We start from the raw sequence: 5,342 nt of genomic DNA on the forward strand, positions 1-5,342 counted from the left end.
GGGTTTGTAATTAATCTTGTTAGTATCATGCCTAGGATCTTGCTATTATTATGCTTTAATCACTAGTGGAAAAATCCTCATCCGTAACGGGCAAAAAGGGGCCATCCGTAACGGGCAGCGTCCGTTACGTATGCGGCCGTTACGGATGGCCATTGTTATTCGTAACGGGCACTGTCCGTTACGAATAATGAGTTATTCGTAACGGACATTTGCCGTTATTCGTAACGGACATTTCAAATGTCCGTTACGAATAAATCATTATTCGTAACGGGCATTTTAAATGTTAGTTATGAATAAGGGGTTATTCGTAACGGACATCTGAAATGTCAGTTACGAATAAATTTTTTTTGTATTAAAATAAGTCCTTATTCGTAACGGGCACATAAAACGCCCGTTACGAATAAGTAATTATTCGTAACTGACATCTTAAATGTCCGTTAAGAATAGAGTTTTATTGTATATAATTTAACACTTATTTGTAACGGGCAACAAAAGTGCCCGTTACGAATAACTGGTTATTTGTAAATGACAGTTTTGCTGCCCGTTACAAATAATTATTAAATTAAATTTTCATTTTATTTAATTTCGACAGCATGTATTTATATATAATTAATATATGTTAATTAAAACCTGTTATAATATACCTGTTCCTGTAAATAAGCAATTATACCGAACAATCTTTCGTAAAAATTAATACGACATAATATAAAAACTGTAGTAACACATTACAAATAAAAACTTGTATAAATTTATCCAACATATACAACAACACTAAAAATATTACGTTGTTCTACCTAAGCTAATAGTTAAGCATTCAATAAATATTTACTTCTAAAGTATTGCGCCCATTGTTCTCGAACCACATTCAACTCGTCAACATCATACGGGGTGGTCCTTGGACAAAAATCCTATTGAAAAAAAAAACATATGAAAGAGGTTAAAAAAAAAAACAATCCATAATAAAAACAATCATTAGAATAAATGTGATGAACCAAATTATAGAAATAAAACTCATAATATAGAAACAAAACACATAACATCCTTAATTGACTTATATTTTGATTTCTATGAGTTGAAATCAATAAAAAGTTAATATTTACTCACTTTTGGGAGCGTATAACATCCTTAACACAATGTAACACATAACATCCTTAATATCTTATTTTTTGGTTTCTATGAATTGAAATCAATGAAAATTGACCACTATCTCACTCTTGGGAGCGTATAGAGCCAAAAACGCTTCACAATTGCCTAAGGGACTTCTACCTTTCCCATCTTTCAAGTATTTGTTCAACAATATAACACATAACATCCTTAATTACCTTATATTTTGGTTTCTATGAATTGAAATCAATGAAAATTGACCATTTACTCACTTTTAGGAGCGTATAGAGCCAAAAAGGCTTCAAAATTGCCTAAGGGACTACTACCTTTCCCATCATTCATGTATTGGTGAATTAACACAATATAACACTAAACATCCTTAATTACCTTATATTTTGGTTTCTATGAATTGAAATCAATGAAAATTGACCATTATCTCACTCTTGGGAGCGTATAGAGCCAAAAACACTTCAAAATTGCCTAAGGGACTTCTACCTTTCCCATCTTTCAAGTATTTGTTCAAATTAACATAATAAAACACATAACATCCTTAATTACCTTATATTTTGGTTTTTATGAATTGAAATCAATGAAAATTGACCACTATCTCACTCTTGGGAGCATATAGAGCCAAAAACGCTTCAAAATTGTCTAAGGGACTTCTACCTTTCCTATCTTTCAAGTATTTGTTCAAATTAACACAATATAATACTAAACATCCTTAATTACCTTATATTTTGGTTTCTATGAATTGAAATCAATGAAAATTGACCATTTACTCACTTTTAGGAGCATATAGAGCCAAAAAGGCTTCAAAATTGCCTAAGGGACTTCTACCTTTCCTATCTTTCATGTATTGGTTCAAATTAACACAATATAACACTAAACATCCTTAATTACCTTATATTTTGGTTTTTATGAATTGAAATCAATAACAATTGACCATTATCTTACTCTTGGGAGCGTATAGAGCTAAAAAGGTTTCAAAATTTGCAAAAAAAAACTACTAACCTCTTAAGACACCTTTGCACTGCAAGTGAGAAGTAACAATCTCATACATGTATCTCATAATGTAGTAACCACATTCAAAGCCTCCTTGTTGTTGAGCACACTAGTATATATAACAAATAGTTAAAAATTTCGTTTTCAAAGTGAACAATGTATAACAATATGGGGTGAGTAGTGTATTTACCTCCATTTGTATGAATTTCAATTTTTTCCTTTGTGATTTCAATTCATTCCCTGTGAGATTCGCCCGATATACTTTATAAGCCCTACAAAAATAATATATATTCTAACACTTAGAACAAAATAATCTACAACACCACATACAAAAATGATATAGAAACTAGGGCATAATTTCAAGGTTGTGGCTCACGTCATCATAATCTCAGCAATTTTCAATTTTCGGGGATTTTCTATAGCTAGCTTCATAGAGTCAAACTCATAAGCTAAACCTAATTGTAGATCGACCACCACAAGAACCCAATGACCACTACATCATTTAAGAAAAAAACACAAGTTAGAGTATTGGAAAATTGGTGAAAAACATATCATTTATATGATTAAGTTTAGTGGCAATATAAAAAACATATTTCGAACCTTGCGACATATGGAGCCACGATGAATTTGCAACGTTTACCCGTCTTTCTTACTTCATGCAAAAATGTATTCTTCACATATGTATAAGTTTCAAGGTAATCATTCTCAATTGAATATTCAGAAATGAGTTGAGGACAAAAGAATTCAGTCCTGTTGAAAAGGTCGATGAAGTTGTCTACTAAATACCTACATGATAAAGACATAGAAAACAAAAAATTCAGCATTATAGCATTAAAAATATTACTATAGTGAATATAAGAACCAAAGTAAAGGAAGATTAAGTAACCTACATGATATAAACATGAATCAATGAAACATTAGCCCACGATCCTCTTAGAAATTCACGTACATCGGTAGCGGTTACCCAAATCTGTTTGTCGCTATCAAAATTAAACATTGAGGCTTTTAAAAGTACCGATGTTGTATCATACTTTGCATCATAAGAATTCATTAACCAATACAACAACTCACACCCCTCGACAAAAGTATCGACAATTTTATCTTCAAGTGGTAGGAATTTTGTGGGTTTGATGGTAGATTGCCTTGATTTCACACCACAACTATCGTCCCCTTCTTTGCTTTGGCGAGATCTATGCTTCTTTTTGGGCGATGTTGAAACCTTTACAAATAGGTGAATATTAGTCTAGATAAAGTATACAAAAATGATGGGATTTAATGTTAATAGTAGGAGAATATACCTCTTCTTAAAAAAAAAACCATGTCTATGGGCCATAGTACAAGGGAAGACTTGGCTTTTACCAACTTAGTCACACCATCGAGAGACGGTACCGGTATATCGAGGAGGGCACAGTCGGGATAAAGGTTGTCCATACTAACCCTGTAATGATCAGGTAACATCTTCAGGTTGTGCGTAACTTCACCGGTAACAGGATATACCGTTCCATCTGCCACAACCACTAAATATTGATTGTACTCATCTTTCAATGCTAGGCGACATTTAGTGGCTACCTACATATTACAAAAAACTCGATCAATATTCACTAGTAGAAAAATAGAAATTGGCACCGAGCAATGGCCACCGGTTTTTAAAAATCGGTGGCAAAAAAATGGGGAAAAATCGGCGAGATTATGAGGAAAGGGTATTGCCACCGGTTCAAACCGAACCGGTGGGGAAATTATTAATTCCACCGGTTCAAAACCGGTGGCTCTGTCTTTAAAAAAAAAACCGCCCCTTCATAACCCTATCACTCTCCTCTCCCCAGCCTCCCCTCCTCTCCCTTCTCTCTCCTGCGATCTCCCCTCACTTTTCTCCTGCGATCTCCCCTCACCACTTCTCTCTCATTCTCAACAACCATCATCGCCGCCGCCATCTATCTCTCATCTTCTTCTCTCTCGTTATCTCTCTTGCCGTAGTTAGGGCTCAGTTGCAAAATCGAAAATCTCCCCTAAAACCATAAAACACAGGCGAAAGCTCAACAATGGCGGACGGGTCGAAGAATCTGGCGCCGAACGTTTTTCCCCGTAGTTTCTCTCTCCTCCATTTATGTAATAGCTTAATCTGACCTAATTTTTTGTGCAGTTTTTGGAGATTTTGATTTGAATTTGTGAAATTTTCTCAGCGAAATTGAATACGAAGAGAAAACGGTGAATTTGATTCAGCGAATCGACTTCGCTTGGGCGTTGGAGAGAGATGCGAAGAAGCAGAAGACGAAGGAATCATCTGCACTGTAAGATCCTTTTACTACGAATTACACTGATTTTATTCTGAGCTGAAATTAACACTATTACAAGCTATTTTTGATTGTTTTTTCTGATTTTTTTTTTTTTTTTTTTTTGCTATTTAGCTGATAGATTTGTTAGTTGTTTGATAAAATGTATTGATTATTGAGCTTGAATCAATTTTAACCCAGAATTGTGGGAAATTTTGCTTGGTTTTTGCTGGATTTTGGTGGGTACTTAGACCTATGGATTAATTTTTGTTTGATTGAATTTTGGTCTAATTGTGTATAAAACATGATTACAGTTGCCTTATTTTGTGATGTTATGTGAATTTTGGTCTGATAGTATTTCCATAGTTGTTATGTGATAGACAAGAAAGAGTACTTAATGTGAGATTCCCATGTCCAGGAGAAATGATAGTTCCAATTGCTGAACTACATAACAAATAGGTAGCAGACAGAACAAATAGGTAGCAGATAGATAATATCACTTACAAGATGAATTACCTTGCTAATTTTGTTATTTGAAAGCTATGGTTTTATATTACTCTTATTAATCTATATGCTTACTTGGTGTTGGATTGAAGTTGCATTTGTGGTTTTGTATGTGCAAGACTTACAAAGTTACACTAAACAGGGCCTGCTCAAAGTAACAAGGAAAAAGTAAAGGGAGGTTGGACCTTGAAAAACTTTATAGTTTTAGGTGTAACCATGTATATTCCTAATAACTTTAGGATTATTATCCTGCCCATAGATTATGACATTTGCAGCTTAGATTGAAAACTTTTAACCAATTTATTTTCAAGATCGTGCATTTTCTTTGTGAGCTACTATGTCTACAATGTTTCCTCATTTTTATAGTAATAAAGTAATAAAGCTACTATGTTTACAAATTGTGATCACATGCTTGAATATATAGCTCTTATAAAAGAGATAAACAATAGAATTGTATGCTCT

This window comes from Chenopodium album, chromosome 1 (assembly GCF_948465745.1).
Source record: "Chenopodium album chromosome 1, dcCheAlbu1.1, whole genome shotgun sequence".
Taxonomy (NCBI): domain Eukaryota; kingdom Viridiplantae; phylum Streptophyta; class Magnoliopsida; order Caryophyllales; family Amaranthaceae; genus Chenopodium; species Chenopodium album.